This window comes from Podarcis filfolensis, assembly GCF_964270895.1.
Source record: "Podarcis filfolensis genome assembly, chromosome: 11".
In the NCBI taxonomy this organism is placed as follows: domain Eukaryota; kingdom Metazoa; phylum Chordata; class Lepidosauria; order Squamata; family Lacertidae; genus Podarcis; species Podarcis filfolensis.
In genome coordinates this window covers 25,128,696-25,152,179 of record NC_139613.1, presented here as the reverse complement: position 1 = coordinate 25,152,179, position 23,484 = coordinate 25,128,696, and the positions used below count along the sequence as shown (strand labels likewise).

The 23,484-nt window shown below is 42.6% G+C and overlaps 1 protein-coding gene across 4 annotated transcripts in view; it reads left to right on the top strand.

Annotated features, from left to right (window-relative positions):
• The window catches only part of HTR1A (5-hydroxytryptamine receptor 1A), a 48,118-nt gene extending 26,992 nt beyond the window's left edge, over positions 1-21,126 (top strand). The window contains exons 2-3 of one of the 4 annotated variants that reach the window (XM_083576217.1): positions 19,916-20,118; positions 20,723-21,126. The gene's annotated coding sequence lies outside the window, so the exon portion shown is untranslated. Of the gene's footprint in view, positions 1-19,839; positions 19,862-19,915 lie in introns of those variants that run through there. The other 3 variants (XM_083576216.1, XM_083576215.1, XM_083576218.1) reach the window with 3 other exon arrangements.
• The last annotated feature ends 2,358 nt before the right edge of the window (positions 21,127-23,484 follow it).

Here is a 23,484-nt window from a genome sequence, read left to right as displayed (position 1 = left end):
CTTTATCCTAACAGGCTGAGTGGCTCTGCTCCTTAGCATTCCCTTCACACATTACAGTACTTCTGAGCAGCTCACCTTCTGATGGAACACCAGCACCTTGACACATGGGAGAGGAAGCCTCCTTGCCCTCTCCTCACTGAATATTGAATATTCAATTCACAGAATGTTGAATTGAATATTGACTTCTGCATGCATAAAGTCCATATACTTTAGTTGACTCAGATAGTCCAAATCCTTAAGTTCTTAAGTTTATTCATTGCCACATATCTCTACAGTGACTTGAGTTTGATATTACTTTCCCCATCCCAATGGAGATTTTCCTTTCCCATCCCAAAGGATTTGGTGGTATTCAGTTGCCAATATTTTATTTATTCCTACACTATACATACTACATTTTCCCATCTCAATGGCATTTCATTTTCCTATCCAAAAGGATGTGGTGGTATTTTGCTGCTAATGTTTTATTTATTCCTTCACCTAAAACATTTATATGCCAGCGTTTCAACCAATGGTTTTGGGGTCGTGCACAAGAAAGGAAAACTGCACTAACAACATGCAAAACAACCAGCAGATAAGAGCACGATGAAAGGTCAGACTAAAAAAATAAAAATAAATACTCCCTGCCCCTCTTTCTCTGTATCTATAAAAACTGCCTAGGTTATTTTTTTTAAAAAGTTTTTGCCCACTGCCCAAAAGACAGGAATAGTTAGCAGCACCAGCCCTACTGCTAGATGGAGTAAGGTGGCCAATTCACGCATCAGGTGCTGAAGATGGGTGGGAGATGGTGGCAAGGTGTGGGAGGACAGAGCTGTAGTCTGCCCTGTGCCTGCCCCAAGCTAGCCTGCTGCCTCAGGTAAGGTGAATTTGGGCCACCTGATTCAAGTATAGTACACAGATGTCAATATTTACTTTAGGTCTTAATTAACTAAGGTACAATCCTATACCCATTTAATTGTGGCCCTATTAGCTACTGCATAATAATAATAATAATAATAATAATAATAATAATAATAATAATGTATTATTTGTACCCTGCCCATCTGATGGGGTTGCCTTGACTCCCCCTGACAGGGCCTTATCAGTGGTGGCTCCCCATTTGTGGAACACCCTCCCTGGTGAGGTGCATCTGTTTCCTTCATTATTGACTTTCAGGATAAATGTAAAAGCCTGAACATGGACCACCTATGGCACATGTTACTTCAGGTGCATATGGAGGGGATGATGTGCCCTCTCTAACACTTTTGGAATTGTAGTTTGGAAAGCATATAAATTAGGCCTTAAATCCTATCAAGTAAGATCTGTAGATCTGCAGGCCTGGGGTTTTCAAATAATTAATGATGGCGCCTGTGCATGAGCTAGGAAGTGAATCACACTGCATGGCTAGGTTGGGTCTATCATAGTTCTGCTGCTACAGCTGCCCATTGTGTTCATTCGGAGATAGGTAACTCAAGGCAGGAGTCCTAAAATAAGACTTGGGGAAGATGCCAGCTGAAAATAGAACAGCTTTTACACGGTAGATTGGTCACAGCATAAGGATGATTCAGCAGAACATTGTTCCACTCAGCGTTTATAAGGATTGCACTAGCTTTACATTAGGGTAGTCATGTGCCCCACTTTATGGAAGTTTGAAGGGCTGTCAGAGGTCAGTCCTTTGTCTGAAGGAGTCCTCTATTTGTAGGATTGTCTGGTCCATGCCTGGTTTAAAGAGTGATCAGAAGGGAGAGCAGGCGGGGGGGGGGGGGCTTGTAGTTGCCCATCCACACTTACTGTCTGGACAGCAGAATGAGCAGACACACGGGCCACCTGCTCACAGTCTTCTCCGTGGTGGTGAGCTGTATGATGTTTCTATTTAACTTATATAGTAATGCTATCTGATTTTGCATCTATACATATAAATTAGCTCATGCAAATCTGTGTCTTCTTTTTATGATGCGTTTTCTCTTTTTTTGGCAATGCTACTGATGTTAACCTAGAAAAGACTTGATGCTTTATTGCTGAGTTTTTTGAAATTAATAATAATAATAATAATAATAATAATAATAATAATAATATAAAAAAGAGTTACTATGCAAGTCTATGCATCTTAGTCAGAGGAAGTTCTACTGATGGGACTTACTCTCTAGTAAGTGTGTCTATGATTGCAGCTTTTAGATCACAAATGTGAGTTTTCCCAGGTTACATCTCAAGTCTCACTTTTGCGTTATTAGTCCTGTAGGTATATGGGGGGGGGGAGGGAGGGAATCTATAATGCCATCTAACGAGAAGGTGCTTGCAAATTAGAAAATGGGATTTAGAAATGCCAGACAACAGCTGGCTAGAGACAATTCCAGTCAGATCCAAGCTTTTGTTCATAAATCTACAGTGTTTCAAAACAATCCTGCTGATCAAACTCCGAAAAGAGGTGATAACTGAAGAAAAAGCATTTCTCATTATGAAGATAGCAAGTGCACAGAGCTCTCCTATTTTCATTTGATTACCTGAAGCTTTGAAAGATGATCTGCAGACAAGGATGTACTTATCTGGATGCACACAGCAATAGTTCAGACAGATGCAGACAGAACCACCAAGCTACAAAAGCAAAGGGGCAAGGAAAGTACCTTTCTTCTCTCTCAAAATGGGAATGGAGCAGGGAGAGGGAGCAACCTAGCCGCCGAATTCTCTACCAGCTGCTCCATCTCCCTGCTCCATTCCCATTTCACCGCCATGAGGCTGCTGCTGTTCCATTCCACTCAAGTGCTGCTGCTGGAACTGACTCTTGAAGGGTGACAATTCTGTTTGTGTTACTGCTCCCTCCCCGGAATCTATAGAAGTTCAACCCTGGAGGGAGGAGTCTCTCTAGCGTGCATGTATTTCAGTGTACCAGAATATTTGTGGCAGATCCATTCCTTGACCCCAGTCAGTATTTCAGAATGCCCTGGGTTAGTCACGGAGGCTAGTCTACCCCAGACGTCTACTAGACCACATGGGGGAATGGGAGGAAGAGCTGAATGGCTGTTGTGATTCAGGGAAAAAACCCAAACAAGAAGGAACGCATCTAATGCCACCCTTCTGCTCATGCAAATGACTTCTGCTTTCCCCTTCTTCTCCTCAGCAGATTCCCCCATGCACCCTCAAAGTCTGCTCCAGATGGTTGGGGGACCTCTGGAGCAGATGGAGGATGAAGAAAGGAGAAGGGGAAGTCCTGTAGCATGAGTAGCACGTTGCTTGCGCAGTGCTGGATACAACAATTCTGCTCTACATTTGCTCAGCCTGTTCTGTGACCTCATTCTTATTCCCATGAGTCCCAGGCCCTGAGCCTTACTTACCACATGCACACACATGAACACCAAGGCACTGTTAAGGACACAGTCTGCTGTTTCACATACTGCAGCTGCTGAAGTAAATTTGGCACTCTTGTTAATCTATTGTGGATATACGTATTTTTCCTGCCGAAAGAGCAGCGGATGCAGTCTTTCAGGACCTGCTGTAAGTGACATTTGGGCTCCTGGTCTTAGCTGCCATTTGTCACATCTAACAAACACACTTCAGAAACAAATATTGGCCCTTTGAGTACTCTTTGCTTCTAGCACTTGGTGATTCCTCTCTCTCTCTCTCTCTCTCTCTCTCTCTCTCTGTGTGTGTGTGTGTGTTTTTGTTGTTTGTGTGTGCACGCCTGTGTGTGTATATGTATATGTGTGTGCCTGTGATTCATCAGCCAGGTTACATTGCCATTATTTCTTTTCACTATTTAATTGGATGACACTTTACAAATTGAAATAATGAGCTAACAGCACATCATATACATGTTTGGCAATGTATACATATGAAAGCTACAAGATCAAGTAGCCTTTTATGCTGCTGATGAAGATGCTCATGAATAGGCTATTTTGAAGTTAAGGCTCAGCATATTAACTGCTTACGTTTATCACTTGCCTGCAGAAAGTTATCTGCATATATAATGATTAAAGGGTGAGGGCTTCTTCTTGCAAAGAGCCTGCTAATGATGGCCCTCAGGTAGAGAATGATGAAAAATACATGTATAGGATAATCTCCAGGTGTGGGGTTGGTGTGGATAATTTCTATGTCGTTCCCCACAGAAAGAATTTCTCCTGCCTTATTGGAACAGGTTGGCAGTCTGGTTTTAACATCAGTGCGGGCAGAAAAGGAGGGCACAGCTAAGGTCAAAGTCTGCTTTTATCAGTTCATCATGCTTGTCAATCTTGTCAAGGATCAAATTATCGCAAGGTGCCTTGCCTTTCATATATTTCTTTATCATTACATTTATATCTTACTTTCCCTCCAGGGAGCTTAATGTGGCAAACACGGCTCTTTCCTGTTTATTATATCCTGATGACAACCCTGTGAGGTAAGGTTAGACTGTGACTCAGTCACTGAGTGAGCTTTATGGCTGAGTGAGGATTTGAACCTTGGTCTCTCAGGTCCTAGGTCCACGTCAAAGAAGCGATTCAGTTAAACACGTTGCAAACTCATACAGGGAAATCCGGTAGGGAAAGATAGGACTCCACAGCAACATCTGGTGTCACAGTGTTATATTGCATATACAACACATATAAAATGCTTTTTCTTCGCCAGTCTAGCTGAGTCTCTAGTTGTGTGTGTGTGTGTGTGTGTGTGTGTTTTCATCACACTTAACTCTGTGTTCGATTGTGACCATTGTATTTACCACTTTTACCTATATGAAAAGTAAGACTACTGTTTAAGCTTAAAGATCATGGTCATGGTTGAGGAAAATAAATAAAACATTTGTTCACATTACACTGTGTGTGTTTTGTTGTTTTCTTAGTATTATTAAGTATATTTTATAATTTATCAGAGTAGCTTGTGAAAACATAATGACTGAAAAAAATATGCAGAGGAGCCAGTGAATTGAACTGGAATAGAATTAGTTTAAGTTTGCCCCCTCCAAAAAGAAACAGGAAGGAATTCTTTTTTTTTCAAATGACCTTTCTAACCACACAACAGATCAGGATTTACTGGTAGATTTCTGGGTATATTGCAGTAGATTGCAGTACACCAGCAAGTATTCCTGCCTCCCAATTGTTTAACAATAGCAAGAACAAAGCTATATATTCCACCTAAACAAGACTGCTGAAATGATGAGAGGTAATCAGAAGAGATACTGTGTGTGAAAGGACCAATAATTCCATTCCATTCTGGTACTGAAAGCAATTTCCTAGACTCAGAATATGCTCAGAGGCATCATATTCTTTAATTCTAAGCACATGTATTTTGCATCTAGTGAAAAGCAAACTAAATTTCAGAAGTCTGCCTATGTCTGCTTTAAAAGTTATCACCATAACGCTGAATTGTGCTCTAAACAAACTGGCAACCCATGTAGGTAATCCAGGATATGTGAAATATGGCCCCATGTGTGAGAACCCACTAAGTAGCTACATCCTGGACCATCTAAAGTTTCCAAAAACTCTTCCAAAGGAGCCCCAGAGTGCATTGCATTCATCCAGTGAAGCTACTCTTGAAGAATTCATGTTGAGTTCATGTACTTAGCATTTGGCATGACCTTGTATTTCTTGTTTTGTATCCATCTAAGGCTAAGTACATGGACCTCAGTCATCAGTTGATGCAGCAGTCATCTGCTTGTGTGAACCGGCCTTCAAGCCATCTTCTAATGTCCTGCAATAACTATTTGGGCACTTTTCCATTTCCTGTTATGAAAGCCACCTTCATAAAATCAGTGCACTTTCGTGGTTGAATGTATTGAACATATTGAATGTATAGTTCTATGAATGTAGCTTTTTGCATTTCAGCTGCACCAAGCCAGAGATGAGGAACCTGTCTAGATGTTGTTGAACCCCAACTCCCATCAGCCCCAGAGGCCAGGAATGATAGGATCATCCTTGCAACAAGCCCTTCTCCTATAGCAGTGGAGACTTGTGCTTACAATGTTGAAATTAGTATTATTTTTAAAAATCTTACTACTGACCTCTGATAGATTAATTAGGAAATCTGCAAGTCAGGTTGGTTTTATAGCTTATCCTGATTCCTCACCCTTTTTTTGCCACCATCATTAATGCCAGCCAGTAAATGTAAGAGCTTCACAAAAATTCTTAAAAACTGCCCAATAGTTCTCAAGCTTTATTGGTCAACTCCTCCTCCTGGTGCAGTTAAAGGGCTCCCTCTTCCTTCACTCTCCATCTTGTTAAAACTAGAATGCATCCGTATCAAGCCGACTCCTTCCAATTGCAGATAATAAGGTGCATTACATCTGTATATATTACACATTCATTCACCCCTAACAAGCCAATGTACTTAATGGGTAGCTTATTCCCCACGTATCACATTTGTCCTTGATGCATTTCTTTGATTAGATTCTTGAGCCAGCCAAGAACACATCAGCCGTTATTTTTATTTCATTTTTTTTTTTTGGTGCCTGGGCTGTAGAAGTTGCTTTTAAAATGGCCTTTAATTGTTGGCTTGTGTGATCCAGAAACCAGGCAGACTTTCTGCCTAATGTCTTGCATCTTTATTTTTTTAATTTTTTTTTAAAAAACAGGAAAGATGCTGAATAAACAGCACGTTGCACAGCCAAATTAGAGCGGCAACGAAGCATTAGCAGAATGCTGAGATTAAAGGAGACATCATGTTGCTTGTCCTACCGGTGATGTCTTTTATTTCCCAACCCCCCTTCCCTTGTTTGTTTTCCCGAGTCTGGAAGAAGCTTCTCTATTGTGGGAATGAATTTAAGCCTCTAGAACGCTTCCCTCAATTCATTACTATTTCCCATTGGTCTCTTTCTGGCTCAAGAAACCCAGGGAAGTGTGATAAATTAAGAAAATACTACTACCTTACACTTCACTAGAGGAAAAAAAGAATACGGGGTGAGATCTAGCCTCCCCACAACTGTAACAGGAGCCAAAGGCACATTGGTTTGTGCAGTGGCAGACGGACTAAAATGGCAGCTCCTTGTACTCCATGGGGTGGTTCTCTGGCTCAGTGGGGAATGTGCAGGGCTCCAACTTGAAGGGGGTGGAGTTTAAATGCTCTCGTGTGCAAACAGAGCAACTGTTCAAACTGAGTCGGATGTATGTCCATACACAGTTGTCTACTTTAACACACTTCTCAACATTTTTAATTGGGGCCAGAGAATTTTCTGGGCTAAGTATACTATTTGTATTCTGGCTCTGTAATATAGTTAGGGATGAATAATTAGTTCTGGTCCCTGTCAGTTTATCACATGTCCATTCATCAGTTTATCTTGTCCTGATTCCACAGGAATCTCTCTTTATTTTTTAATTTAAAAAGTGGTATCAAAACCCATATTGCAATCCATATTTTATCTCCATGTACACATTTCTAAATTATTTTAAAATACACATTTTAAACACATTTTGGCATTTTTTTAAAAAAAAAGTTGAGATCTGTACCATAAAATTTGAGGAAGTGTGAAATCTAGAGGATAATTACATTCTGATTCAGGAGGTACTAATTATGTCTGCTTAAAAATGCAGAATTTAGATTCCCCCTCCAATCCTAGTAATTTTCCCTTTCAGGGCCAGCCCTATTGTTAGGCAGAGTGAAGCAGCTACCTCAGCTAGTTGATTTGGGGTGTCATGAAAGCAAACGGTTACAGTAATTATTCCCCATGCAATCCAAACCCAGTAACTTCTGGGATGAGTGAGTTTGGAATAGCTGGATCTTGGGTTGTCACAGATGCACCGGGGCTTCACCAGTGTTAAGTCCCTCATCCTGGCTCATGCTGGCGTAAGTCCCTCTACCCAGCTGAGCTGGGCTGGTGTTGACTCAGCCAAGGCTCAGCTGGCAGAATTTAACTGGTGGAACTTACACTAGCATAAGGCACAGAAAAGGAGCGTTCTTGGGGTGGGGAGGGAGAATGAGATTCTTACACCGATTGCAAACCATTTTCAGCTCAGCCCCATGACCTGGCAACCCAGAACAATGCATGCTGGCAAAAAGGTGTAAAAAAAACTCTGCTTTAAAGGCTTGTTTCCCCTCCGTTAGGCTTGGGCTGACTCAGGAGGTGGTAGATCTGCTCCTCAATGTTTTGGAATAGGGGCGACTGAATGCTGGCTTCACTTAAAACAGTATAAGTTCTGCCAGCCCCCTACACCTAGGATTGCTCTGCCAGTTTATTACTGCCAGGGAGAGATGCTTGTGGGAGTAAGTGCCAAAATAACTTGGCCACCTTTGTGTACTGTGCTCATCTTGACCTGGTCAGCAGGGGCACCATTTGTTGCTCTGCCTCAAGCAGCAAAATGTATTGGGATGACCCTGGCCCCTTTTAGCACTGCACCTCTCCATTAGTTCACCTTGACTTTGCCTTGCTGGTAGCTGCATTCACTTGACTGACAGTATAAAAAACACTATACTATCCATTACTAAGAACTAAATGCTGTTTAAAGTGTTCATCCGTCCTATATATCGTATAGGAGGAGCACATTCAAGGGATGTCGTACTGTGGAAAATTATTATTCCATGTCACAGAGTTTACTTCTGTTGGGTTTCTCCCACAATTCTTTGCAAGTCTTCACTGGCTGATTTTTATTCTTTTATGCAACAATTCCCAGCATAGGATTGTTTCTCGAGAGGAAGCAATCAAACTTTTAATGGAGAAAGAGAAGGCTGAGGAAAGGTTAGGTTCTCATAAAACAACTATTTAAAAATCAGAGTAGCTAATGAACCAAAGGTATACATGATTCCACAACACTGCCAAATAATGCCTCCATTATTTCTAAATTTGGCTTTAGTGCTAGAGATGGGTAATATTTTCTCTCTTTTAAAAATGACTTAAAAGTTGTATAATCTACCTACACCATCGAGCTCAAGGCAGCTTGCAGCCCATGAAAGTAAAATAAAACATCAAACATAGGAAGATGACAATAATCACACAAAAACTAAACTAGCCTTGTAGCAAAACACCCACAGTTACCTTACCGCCAAAGCCTCAGAGCTACCATTGGGAAGGCTCTTCCTTCTTACTGTGTCCACCTTTATTGCTCTTACTGATGGCATTTATCTCAAGGCCCCTCAAGCTAGATGTTTAAAAGAAAATGGATCTTATGTCACTGGCAGAGCAGAAGATCCCAGATGCAACCTGAGATAGTAAGAAAGAACTCCACCAGTCAGAATAGACCATACTGGCCTAGATGGCTCAATATAAGCCAACTTCATGATGTAAAAGGGGAGGCTCATAGAAGGATTGGTGCTTTCTGAGGAAAAACCGGAGGCTAAAGAAAGCTTTCAAAGTCAGCACAAGCACCTTGAATTGAGCATCTGAAACCCAAAGCAGCTACTGCGAAAGTGTTTGAGTATGACTCCTCCCTCCTTCCCCAATTCACCAGATCAGGCAGGCTGAAGCTTTCTTCAGGTCCTGAACCATCAGCAGTTCTCCATTAATTCTCAAAACTGTGAACTACAAATGTTCAGGCCTCCATTGTGCTGTTACAGGAGGCACAAGATAAGCTTGGATCATGAATGTGATCTTGCTAAAATGAAACAAGGGGGTGAGGGAGAGATGGGCATGGGTAGGTTGTATAACTGGTGACAGAGCTAGCTCCAGGGCAAAATGCTGCCAAGTGAGGTCCTCTCATGTAATGGTCCTGCTCCTGGGTTCATGGGAAGCTTGCTTTGGTGGCTCTGGATGGTGATATTTCTCCCCAACAATGGCTTCCTGGTTTGAGCCACCTTTCAAGGCTTTGTCAAAAACAAAGATGGCAGCCTCCAGAAGCCAGTAAGTGTGTGTGTTTTAAAAGATGGCCCATGGCAAGCATTGATGGTAGGCCCTACTAGGGTCTGGAGGCCCAGTAGTTACTGAAAGATGGCAACTGCTGATCCCGACTGGTTGGCATAGTTCCAACCAGTAAAGATGAGAGAAGAGCAACTGGTTGTTAGTTAAGATGCTCTATCCAGGGTTAGCACAACAGCATGAAAATGCTCAGGAGAAATGTACAGTTTCTTTAAAAAAATACACAGCAAAGACTGGCATATAAAAAAATGACTTTCCCTGTTGTGAATCTGCTTCAGCAGTTGCCTTTGTTGAACACTATCTCTGTTTAAGCAGCTGTAATATGGTGGCAGCTGGTCTTCCATCAGCCTTCTGGCAAGGCAGTGATGAAGTATAATGCAGCTGCTGGAGCAAAATAAAATAAAAAGCTTTAGTATAGATCCAATGGGAGGTGTTGTGCTCAAATGTCATTGACAAGTTTATAGTCTGACATCTCCATTTAACCTGTGGCAATCAGAGGGCCAGATTCAAACTTGGCCAGCCTTTTGGGGGTCATATTCCAATGGTGGATGGGGCAAAATGACAACATAAAACCCCAAAAGACAAAATGTGCATAGCTGTCAGGATCCTGCAGTCAAATCCCCCACCTTCAGGACTGAGGGTGAGAACCAGAAAAGGAAGGACATGCAACGGACAGCCCCACAAGTCTTTCCACCAGATGAGCCTGTGGGGTCAGTGAACCTCTGGCCTGAGGATTTGGTACTGCTGTCTTCAGAGGACTCTATTGCAGAAGCCCCAGTGAAACCAGGGGCTCATTCAAACACTGTTGCCTGCTACTGTCAGGTAAGCCTACCTGGTCTCATGTGGGAGGAAGCCAGCAGAAGGCACTATGCTGAGAGCTGCCCGAATCCACACTCAACTCCCATGTCCCCATCCAGCTCTCTGCATGATGCAAGTCTCCTTTGCTTTATATATGTTAAGGGGAGATCTTGCTCTCAAGCCAGGAGTGGGAAATGTTTTTTCAGCCCAAGGGATGTTACCTGAACCTTTGTACAGGAAGCTACATCCTAGCCATGCAAAAGCCACAGATTTTGACAAACACACACACCCCTCCATCCAGACAAGCAAGGGGTGTCATCACACTTCAAGGACACACACCAGCCAGGCAAAAGCATTTGTGGAGGATGTAGAGTAGGGCTGGTGAGAGGTGGGAATGTCCTGTGGCTTAGGGAGAGTCCCAGGTGCCAGACAGAAAAGCTTTGGAGACCTGAGTTTCCCCATCCCTGCCTCAAGCCTTGTTGCTCGCAGTACAATAGACTTGCAGATATATTATGGATAAGAGCAGTGTGCGATGCAAAACAGGTGTCTGCACTGATGTATGTATTGGGGTAAATGAAGCTGTTCGTAAAAGGGAATGTTTGAAGCTAAGACAGGCAAAGGAGTTTGAATGGGGAAAATGACAAGCTCTGACTCAAACCAAACACAGGCGGGAGGTGGAATTGGACACATGATATGGGATGATCCACTGAAATAAGAAAATCATGTCTAAATATTGGGTCAGCTTTTTTTTTGTTAAACCCCATCCCCCCAAAAATGAATAAATAAATGCTTACTCATTAAGAGTGAAACCCAAGACCAAACATTCTGGGGCTAATAGTCTATGACTAGACTCACCCTTAGGAAATTTAATATTTGGGGTGCCTGTCCATTGACTTGCACTGTTAGGTGGCTACTGGGAAGACCAGAAGATTGCATATTTTTATAAAGGACATTGTGGCTTAGTAACTTGGGGAGGCCTAAGTATTTGTGCTTCCAAGCATATCCTGTGCCTGACATTTGTGCCTAGAGAGCTGGCTCTACTTCCAGTTACTGGTCAGGATGAAAACAAAGTTTTCAATGGGAACATGTCCCTTTTGTTTGAATCTTCACACTAGTGCACATTAAAAAGTTTAAATAACAAAAAGTTTTTAGCATCACATTGCTTCCCTCCTCTCTGGATTAACGTTCTAATGTTTGTGTGCTGTTCTTCAACCCTTAGGTTAACATTTTCAGTCTAAAGATACAGATTTGGGGTGTGTGTTGGAGCAGAAACATAAATAATCAAGGCAGAGCTAAATCGCGCAACTGGGAATGGAGGCATTTCCCCTTTGTGCCACTGGAGCTGTGCTGCAGATGAAAGCAGCCACCCATGAACTCTTGAAGCTAAGATCCGAAGTGGTGCAAATCCATCGACAAACACCCAGCTGAAGAAAGGAGGTTCCAGTGGGATTTCCGCACTTTTCATGGAGTTTTGAACAGTGTTCTAATTGCGCTTTCATTTTCTTTTAGAACAATCCATTACAATTGTTATGGATTCATACTAGTCTTCCTCAACCTGCCGCCACCAGATGTTTTGGACTGCAGAGGAACCCAGGAAGTTGCTTTCTACCAAATTAGACCAATGGTCCATTTGTTGTCAATCCCAGCAGCAGCTTTCCAGGCTTTTAGGCAGGAGTCTTCCACAGCCCCTAGGATTAAACAAAGAATTGAAGCTGGAACCTATTGCAATCAATTCGCATGAGCTTCAGCCAATATGGCCAGTGGTCAAGGATGATGGGAGTTGTAGTCCAAAATGTCTGGAGGGCACCAGGTTGGGAAAAGCTGTTTTATACAATTTGGGGCAGTTGTATAAATATAGAAAACAAAGTCACCTAGTTTATAATGGCATTGGCCAGGGGTGGGGAACTGGATCCAGCTAGTGAGATACCTTAATTCCTTCATCTCCATGGGCCAACTTTGACAAGTGGGTGGGGCCACCCATCAATCACAGTTTAAAGGAGCTTGCTGTAACCACCAGTCAGCTGATGTCAATCTTTGACATCCATTTGCAGAAGCACTTTGGATTCAAACTGCACCTGCAAATTGACATTTCCCCTCTGTAGACACTGTCTGCAAAGGAACAATGGAGAGCTGACTTTAAGCTCCTGGTTGTTCCTTTATAGTCATGTCCTTACCTGTCCAACACCTGACCCTCATGGGCCAAACTGGGATCTGTGCTGGTCTTAGTCAGGCCAGTGGGCAGGAGGCTCCCCACCACTGACATAGACTGAAACTTCCCTATGTTGGAAGTACAGCAGCAGACATCATTCAGTGCGTAACTTAAGGGTTAATTCAGTTCTCAGTGATAACTACCCAGAGAGGTATGTGCAGAGCTGTCACTTAGCAACCACTCAGAGTGGCATGATCTCTAGTGAGGTAACACAGGCTCTGATTGGCTGTGGAGTTCTGAGGTAGTTTCCCCCTCTGTGTGTTTGGTTAATGTCACCCTGTACGAAGTCTGAACCAAGAAAGACAAAACCTTTATGTTCATTTTGCCTCAGATTATACACTGTTATGTTTAGTTTCCTTAGTAAAGTGTTATTGAGATGCTGTCTCTGTTATTTATATGGCTTTGCTAATGTTTAAATTCACCACATTGGGTGGAAGATTCCCGCATTGCAGGGGGTTGGACTAGATGATCCTCGTGGTCCCTCCAACTCTATGATACCATGCTTTTACCAGCACTATTTGGGACTATTGATCTCTCTCTACCAGTAGCTGCTAGTGTGGTAGGGTAGAGCTGTGAAGTCATCCTCACATCACTGGCATTGCTACAGCTTACCTGGGTGGTCCTGGGGCTTCACAGATGCACCAGTGGGTGCTCCAGCATCCCAGCTGGTACTGCTCTCTGTGCAAACTCTTTATTCAATGGAAGAGATTTGCTCTGTAGCTCTTGGTTCAGTTTCCGTTCAAACTTAGTTCTTCCAGAATGTGAGGAGTTGACCACAGACTGTTCTATGTACTGTCCTTGGAAATGAGACCAGAACATCTTTAACTAATCATATACAAATCAAACCCAAATTGGAAGAAGTATCAACAGAAGCATAAAAGCTCAGAGCTAAACAAAGCAAAATATGGTTTGACAAATTTCCTTGCACTGAAAATCTTTAGGTTTCCCCCCCTCTGAAATTCCAGACAGATAAACTGTTTGAAAATAAGTAAGTACGTCGGCTTATTTACTGGTTTTCAGGCATCCTCACATCCAGGGCAGTGTGCAGAGAGCTCCATTTGAAAAGAAACTCATTTCAGACCCGCTCTCCTGCTGATAAATTGTAATTGGTGCCTGATTGAATATGAGACGGATTTTGTTCTTTTCCACCCAGCCTGACCCGACTGCTCTGGTCATTTCCTGTCAGTGGTTGAAATAGGCTGCCTCAATCAGTGGCGAAATGCATTTAGCTTGCTGAGAGAAAGCACTTCACTTATACCTTGAAAGACTCTCATGTACAAAGCAAAAAAAGGAAAAGAAAAAAAAAGGAATTGAATCACATGATGGGAGTGTTTGAAAGTTAAAGCAGAACATTTAAATAGTAGCAGATTACAAATAATTGCTGCAGCTCTACTCATGTACCCCAGTTTATAAAGGCCATTTGAGGAATCATCTACAGATATCATTACTTCATGAGACTGGCCTGTGTTAGCTGACTAACAAATTAAATAAATCGTAATCATTCATTGATTGTTTACAATAAACAATATGTTTTGCACTCCACTTTTCTTTCCAAAAGGAAACCCAAAGCAGACAAAACAGTTGCAGTAATATCAAATCAAACAATTGTGCTCCGATTACGGAAGAAAAAAAGGAGCACTGTGTCAACTAGGTTAAGTAGAGCATCTTCTGAAATTCATGAGGGGGTGCCCAGCGAAGCCTCTCTACATGATCTTAAAGTAAAAGGGAGAATATGTATTAGTTCCAGCTGGAAAAAATGGACCTTGGAAACTTAGGGCAATCACACGCCAATTTTCTCTCCTAATGCATAGTTTACAAAGGATGTTGCCACGCTGCAGTTCACGTGGTTGCTGACAGGTGGCACTGTAACCTGCAGTCTGGTGACAAACTGGGCTCTCAGAGCTGCTGGGCCATCACAGTGTATTGGAGGGTGAGGAGGAGGGAACTAGAGACAAAGCTCAGTGAGTGAGTGGGTGGGAGGCCCCGGCCAGCAAGCAGAGGTTTGGTGAGGTCTAATGGGAGAGAGGAGGGGTGGTTTTGGCAAGCTCTGGTGGAAGGGGTAGCTTTGGTGAGGAGTAAGGCGAGGGAGCCTAGAAACTAGCCTGGTGTGCCAAGGCATCATTTATATTAGTTGCCCCCCCTTTGCCTCTGACCCCACCCACCACTGCCATGTGACCCTCAGAAGGTTGCCTAGCAGGGAATACATTCCTCAGTCTGAAAAAGCTCATCACTCTTGACCTGTGTCTTCAATCCATGTATTGTAATCCTAAGAACATTCTGCTGTTCAACACATCTGCAAAGCTAAGCAGGGTCCGGTATGGTTTCGAATTGGATGGGGAACTGGTTGTTAAGATTCCTGCGTTGCCAGGGGCTGGACTAGATGACCCTCAGGGTATCTTACAACTGTACAATTCTATGATTCAGTCCACTTTCTGGGCCCTTAGTGAAATGAAGGTGACTACCAATACTTCTCATCCATCTGATCAATAAATGGATGAGTGAAGGTGTGCCTAATATTGGTGTCCTCCTCTGGCCATACCCCTGACACCTGTGCATTCAGCAGAATACATGAAAAGGGAATCTGACTGTTTTACTTGCCTAGAGGCCCCTTTTACACATTCTGCTGATTGCATGGATACTGAGGGCATGCCCCAAATATGGAACCCTCCAGATATGGTTATAAAGTACTTATATGCCTAGCACGCTGTTGTGAACTACGCCAATGACTCGGGCACAAGGAGTCCTTGCTCATGTCGTCACCAGGGAACCTGAGGTTTACACTAAATACTCAGGGGTCCCAGAGGATGACATTTCCGGGGCTCCTGGGGGCTGAGCTATTGCTGTCTCAGAGTCCAAAGTGCCAAGGATAAAGGATTGGAAGTCTCTCTGTTGCTGGCACTGATAAACTGCATTGACAGGGTATACGACAGCTGCATTGACAGGGTATATGATGCTTGTGACAAAAGCATTACCAACTGACCCAAAATGTTATAGGAGTTTGGGATTGGCTCATAATGATTTCAAGGAGAGGGGCATGGACTCTTCAAGTTCACTGTTGTGAGCTCTTCTGGTCTAAACTTGGGCCCCATGACTAGTTAACGAGGTTGCAGATCGGCCTATTAAACCTCCAGCTCAAAACTGCTCAGCTAATCTTGGGGTACTGCAATTTGTCTCTGAATGCCAGTTGCTGGGAATTTCAGACGGGGAGAGTGTTTGTTGTGTTTAGGTTCTGCTTGTGGGCTCCAACTTCCGTAAGTGTTAGCAGCATGGACCCCAGGGATGATGGGCGATATAATCCACAACATTTGGTTCCCCATCCCTGCCCCAATGCCTGCCAGGACACAGAGAAGCAACCTTCCCACTGATGCCAGCTGCTATTAAGAAGCCTGTATTGCAACCAATATTATGTTTTATGAATATTGCATCAAAATGTAATGGATTGGGAGCTCAAAGCCAATTCAGAAAGTGCTGAATCTTTGTAAGTGGACAATTTATAGCTGTGGGTGATGATACTGCTGAATGCTATAGCAGTTCAGTAACCTGAGGAAATAGAAAGTTCATACGAATGAAAAATCACCCACAGAACCAGGCTCTCTGAATTAAGATAGACTGATGAGAGATGTTATATGAAGGGCATAAGGTCTTCCTTGATGGGTGAGACCAAGGTCTGCCTGTTCTACTCCTCTGGCATTTCCACTCATAGCCACATAGATACCCCTGCTAATCAGAGCCATGGGGCAGTTCTTCCATCTTATAACTGATTTTATCACTGGTCTTGCAGCCCCACTGGACTTAAAGGTTTTATGCCTACCCTGTTTAGATGAGCAGATGTATTATTTCAGTTCCTTCAAAATGTGGTCAAAATCAGTCATGCTGCACTGCTCATTCAGCTGAGTGGGGCTCTAGAACGTCTGCCTTAAAGTTCTACCCTGACGGCTGCACTGAAGGTGATTATGAGCTGATAATGGCAGGACCAATTATCAGGAAACTTTTTACAAAAAAAACCTTTTGCCCTCCAGCTTCATCAGGCTCTCAGTGGTTCCCCCCTTGCCTATTCAGATGATTTGGCAAGGGTTAACGTGAGGACTTTCCAGATAGTGACTGGGCCTAGGAATCTGCCCAGCCTCTGCTACCTATTTAGAGTTAGGCCAGGCAATTAGTGGGTTCTTGAATTGAATCATTAATGGAAAACCAAAAAATCACCAGAGAACTACTACCATGGGGTTTTATCTTCCCAAATCAAAAAGGGTGCCAGTTGAAGGGGAATTATGGTTTCCCTAGAACTCAAAACCCAGGAGAAAAGCCCATGTCCTGCCTTATGCTATCAGTCCATCTAGCTCAGTAGACACCAGCTCTTGATGGTTTCAGGCAGGGTTCTTCCCCAGCCTTTGGAGGTTCGAGTGATTGAACGTGAGATGCAAAACAGATGCTCTGATACTGAGCAATGGCCTTTCCTAAAGTAGTGGTCTGAGTGTTGGACTAGGGTTTGGGGGACCAGTTTGAAATCTCCACTCAGTCATGAAGTTCACTGGTTGACCTTGGGGCAGTTGCTATATCTCAGGTGGGGAGAGAGAACCATGTAAGCCTTATTGAGCTCCATGGAGGAAAGGCTGGGTACCCATGTATTAAATAAAGAAAACACTTCTCTGTGCCTCTTCTTTTCCTTTGCTACGTGTAAGGCTTAACACAATCATCTGTGTGTCACCCAGTAGTGTGAATGCTGTTGAGACTTCTCTTACTTCTTTCCACCTAGAAATCTTTTCGATGAGAGCAGGGCAATGAGAAAAACAAAGTGAGAAAATGTGAGGGGGGGTATGGAGGTGTTAGGTATAAGTGACAATCACAGAAGTGGGTAAAGGGTGGGAAAGAGATGCCAGAGAATCTGAGAGAGAGAGAGAGAGAGAGAGAGAGAGAGAGAGAGAGAGAGAGAGAGCTCATAAGGTGTGGTGGAGAAAACAGAGCTTTCTAATTAAGCAGAAATTCTCTCTGCTGTAAGGAGAATGAAAGATTAAACCACACCAAACCTTTCTAGGAAAGAAATCAAGTAAAAAGCAACACCTATTTGAATCTCGAAAGACTCCATAAACACAGGGCAATTTGTAGTCCCGGCACAGAAGGTGGTGGATTGGTTATGCAGGAATTTCTCTTGAAATGCAACTCAAGACTATCGTTTTCTCATTAATCAGGAAAAAGCTCTCCTTGAGCTTAATTACCATTCTTACAATAACTTGCATATATCCTGCTCACTCAATAAAAAGTATGGATTTTGGTTGCTTTAAAGAACCTTGAACTGCCTGAGCTTCTGTGGCAATGAATTCCACCTTGACTCTCATGATAGATGAGTGTCTTTTGCCTGTGTGACTCTCCCCATTTTCTCCCAGTCTGAATGGGTCAGTTACTTATACTGAATCGGACTCCTTTGTCAAAGTTAACAGGAGTGCCGTTCTATATGATATCTCCTTATCGTATTTGTTCTGCTGCTTATGGTGGGAATAGCAAAACAACTCTGAAGTAAAAAATAGATTGGCCATAGCCCACTCGATTTCCAGTTCAGATTCCAGAAACAGATTTGAAACTGTACAGTTAGAGGACATTTTCAATGCTGAGAGTGAAAAGAGGCCTGATTGCGCTTACAACATTGCAGGCACTGCAGTCATAGTCCCATGACCCCAGTTCAAATCCTGCAGTTGACCAGGTCACCAACTTTTTAAAAACAGCAACAACCTTCATAGGTAGGGTCTGCATTGTATTTGAAACTGCTTCTGTAGTACACAGACAGAGCTCCTTAGGTGAATTCCTTCCAGGTTGTTTTACAAGTCGAACCTCTGCACTTAGAAACTGGCGCACCACCTCCTAGGGGCAGAGGTGCCTTCCATCCCCTCAAAATCTGCTGGCACAGGGCTGGGCCCCCTCAGTGTTGAGGGAGTGGAGGAGGCCAGCCACTGAGCTGAGTGGAAGCCACGCTGCGCCAGGCTCAGCGCTTGGCTTCCTCCCAATGATATGACGTTGTCACATCATGTGTGTCATGCACGTGTTGCACACATAATGTCACATGCATGCCCTGAGTTCAGTGGAGCTTTCTCCTAGGAAACTATGCAAAGGATTGCAGCCAAGCCAGTCCCAATAAATTGAATATTCTGTTATGTACTATGGTGTGGGCATGTAATAATGGAATAGCTGCCTTCAGTTTTGGACTCTCCTTGGAGGCATAGCTTTGGACTTGCCTTGCAAGTATGGCTATGGACTCTCCTAGGCAGTGTGGCTATGAATGTGACCATGATGAGCTCCTGAGCACCTGAGTTTACCACTAAGCCACTGAGAATGAAGCTTTATTTTCTCTGCCCCATTATGAGCCACCTACAGCTTTCGCTTTTCAGGCTACTCCATGAAATAATTGCTAATTGGAATATTAACCCAAACCATTGGTTGGATTTCTTGCTATGCGATGCATATTCAAACTTTTGGGCATTTATTAACATTTCCAAATTCTCGAATATGGGTTTTTCCAACAAATAATGTTTCAGCTTCTGATGCTATCATGATGCTGTGACCTAATGCATTAACAATGTCTGTGGAGCTGCTCTAGCCCAGGAAATGAAGTTATAACATTCTAGTTAGCATTTCTGGGGTTCTTCTCCATGGATATAGGAGAATGTTTCTGGTAAAGAAAGCTGATAAAGGAGTGGAGGGAAAGTAAGAGGCTGTTACTCCCAAAGGATTCCTTAAGATGTGCTGCAGAACTCTGTTGGAAGAACAGAACAGGTGGTTGCTGTGCATCTCCAAGGACTACACTAATACTTTAAATCCATGGCATGAGCCAAATATTTAAGTTCAGCCAGTCTTGCATTTCCCTGCAGAGAAGTGTTTGTACATAACTTTGTCTCATTGCTTTTGCATAAAGTTTAAGGCAAGCTTCCCCTACTGTTCTATAAATAATGATGGGATATGCATTCATTCATATGTATTTTGCTCTCGGGAAATCTAATATGTGGCTTGGTGTGATCTGCAATGCCTTTGCATTGAATTCTGATAAGAAACCAAAATATAGAGATTTCAATTTCATGTTCATCTCCCTTAATATATTCTTTCTTCCCCTGCCTTACCTTTAAAGGCCCTTTCCCCTGATACCCGACTAGTTAAAACTGGCTCCAAGAGCGGATACAGCTCAAGCAATATCTAATCCACAGAAAATGTTTACTTCTTTACGCCAAGGAGCTTGGGAAAGGAGGACTGGAGGAAGAGACATGCAAGGACTCAGTTCAGATTGGACCTTTGTTGAAGCAAATTTCACACTCAGAGCTATCCCTGGTGCTGCAACCACAGGCCTGTCCATTTTGGTGCCTGGAACAAATGGGTCAAAACAGCAACACATCACTGGTCATAGTACAATGTGAGTATAGGATTGTTCTGAAAAGTGGTTTTTGGTGTGTGGTTTTTTTTTGCAGGTTTGAGGGGAGCTGGAGCTGAGCCCTGGAGGGTATGGAGGAAGAGTTAAACCTGCTTCCCTCTCATTCTGTTGCCCCAATTCAAATTGCCTTTCCTGCAGTGGTTGATGGTTTACTTGTCCCACACCTCACCCCAAAAATGGAAAAAAGAAAGCCACAACCAAACACATTGGGTCCAAATCATGCCACGGCTAGTTTGACCCACTGCCCAATTAGAGAAAAGTAAAGCAGAATATGTTGTTATGTATGAAACATTCAGCAGGTGGCGATATTGCTTTAGTTAATTATTGCAAGGAACTCTGGTTAAAGGAACTACTGTCCCGTTGGAGGGCAGTTACTAGGTACAAGCTATAGAATTATATTGAGCTTATTTACCATGCCCAAGATCCGCACACTCCATTTGACCACACTGGGGTGTTGATTGTTCCCCCCACCCTCCCATTTAGGTGTACTTTGCAAATTGAATTCCCAGTGCTGCAATGTATTCCCAGTTGAGGTTCCATATACCAGACCAAAGGTTATTTCTACTCTCTGCCCTCCTTTACGCAGCCTGATAATTCTTTCTCTGAAATGGGAATCTCTCCAGCCTTAGAAGAACACTATCAGAAAAACGGAAGATATCTGTGAAGACAGCAGCTTCCCAGCATGGAAGCTGAGAGTACATTGTGTGTCCTGTATCCTCGAGGCTGCATGGTAGCAGAAGTTGCCCATCTTTTTGGACCAGTAGGCACATTTGCAAACTGCAGAAATGACCATGGGTACCACAACCCCACCGTCTTCAAGCACACGCTGCAAGCTAGTCTATTGACTACAATAGGATGCTCCTTTCAACTCTCATTTCTTCAGGGCAAGAAGGAGCGAACTTGTTGGGCGCTCTTTCAAGTTCAATATTAACACCAAGAGGTATAATAGAGGGTTGCATTTTAATGGCACTATTCTTCAATCCTTTGATAAATAAAACATTTCAGGGGCTCTCTTCTTCTCCTGCTCAATCTTATCTTGATTTTTGCTCTTATTAAGTTATTTGTAATGTCTTAATATTTCTTTATGCACTGAATCAAAACAAAATATGCTGGTTGCATTGGTAAGGAGTGGTTGCATTCAAACATCTGGATAAATTAAGGTTTATAGTGACAGGAATCAACCTAGCCTCCTCCAGGACCATGTGCCCCACTTCCCTCTCCTTTTGCTTTGCTGTTGCTTCCCGTTTCAATTAATCACAATTTAGTGCTCTGCCTGAACTCTAAACTGTGGCAAATCTTAACTATGATTATTTGAAATAAGCCAACTTTGTAAACTATGGCTTTACATTGGCTTGCTTCAAACAAGCTTTACTTAAGGTTCCCACAGTTTGTTGGGCTTGTACAACATAGCAAACTGAGCTCAATCAAAATCAGAAAAAATGCTTCTCATCCCCTCTCCATGGCTGGATTGGAGAAGGAGGGAAAGCACATGAGCCAGGGGTCAGGCTAGACTTTTTCTCATTATGATAAACTATTGTTAATCATGATAACCAAACATGGCCATTGTGATTTCATATACCATATAGCCTCTGCTGACCCTTCTAACAAGATTGAATCTTCCCAAAGATCCACCACATATGCATATCATATGTACTGGAATCTCGACAGTTCCAAACATATATCAAATATTGCTCTGTTTAATTGGCTGAACTGTTAAATTAATAGCACAATACTCTTTAGGGGGTGGGATTTAACTAATTGGCCCTGATTGCAGAAACCTGTGCAAGAACTTCTATTAGTGCAATGGGGCTTCTCCCTCCCCACATGTGCCCCTCCCCACATGTGCCTCCATGCCCCCACTGGCTCTGGGGTGTCAGGAGAACCCCCAGAAAAGCACATGGGAGAAGAGAGGGGATATTGTTCTATTGGGCAAGCAGAAATGATGGAACTTTTGTTAAACAATGGAACAATGTTAAATTCCACCCTTAGTGTTTATTTTGTTGAATACATCAGATCCTTGCACTTTATTGGATAACATCTCTTTGTTTATTTCTGTGTGGCTCTGTCTATGCACTGCAAATGTATGTGTTCTGTACAGTAATTTGATAGCTTACTCATCTCTTCATGACCATTGTAAATAGAAATAGAGAGCCTAATAATAACAAAGTCTGAATTAGAACACACAGATCTTGAGTGCACTATTTTCCGGGAATGGGAATCTTGGCAAGCTGTCCTGCAGGTCTTTTCGGAACAGCTTGTGGCCTTGTCTAATTGGTTAAGGGTAAGAAACAAACATATGGTGTTTAATTGGAGCAGAGAAACTTTGGAACATTAATTCATTTTATCTGGTCATTGAATTTCTGTTGGGGTGGAGGGCCATAGTAACAGATATTTCAGGCTTTCTAGGTGAAAATTAAATACACGGCCCAACCAACATTTAGCTCTTGTGTGGTTCATCTGCACATCCCTGTTTCAAGCAAATGGCACAACTTCTAACCTGAATAATACAAGAAAGGATAATTGGTATCAATTTAATCTCTTTCCTCAGGTTTTGAAAAGTTCTTTTTCAAAAATTGCATGTATTTTTTTAAGAATCCACATCTTGCATGTTGAAGTATTCTTAACCAGACTTAATGCAAACCTGGGTCTCAAGCTGGGTTCTAAGCACATTTGCTTTGAAGAAAGCTTTACTGAAATTCATTCTAAATAAAAGCGTTTAATATCAAGGTGCATATGCTTTATCTTAATTCTTCCTGAGGGCTATTGCCTGGAGTTCAATAATCTCTTAGATTGGGTTGGAGATGAACTGATCTAGTTCTACAGTAACAGATTGTGGTATTTGAACCTCACAATCACATTTAGAAGAGGTTAAAAACAGGATGCCTGCAGCTGAAATAACAATTGTTATTATTTTAAATCATTTAGCTCTTTCCTTCCAGTTTTGCAATGTTTCTGTTTGCTTTTATTAAGTTTTGAAAGCACATCACTACCTAACATCACTGTAGAATGGTTTTTGTCATTATGTAATTATACTTTTCTCGAAACAAACAAGGATTTGGCCCACTTTAGTTAATTATCTGACTTCTGATACTAGAATAGGAGCACAGAAATGACCTTATACTGAGTCAGACCACTGGTCCATCGAGATCAGTATTCTCTAAGAAGATGGCATTGGCTGTCCAGTACAGCAGATGGGGTTCTCTCCCAGCCCTTCCAAGAGAAGAAGAAGAAGAGTTTGGATTTGATATCCTGCTTTATCACTACCTGAAGGAGTCTCAAAGGGGCTAACATTCTCCTTTCCCTTCCTCCTCCACAACAAACACTCTGTGAGGTGAGTGGGGCTGAGAG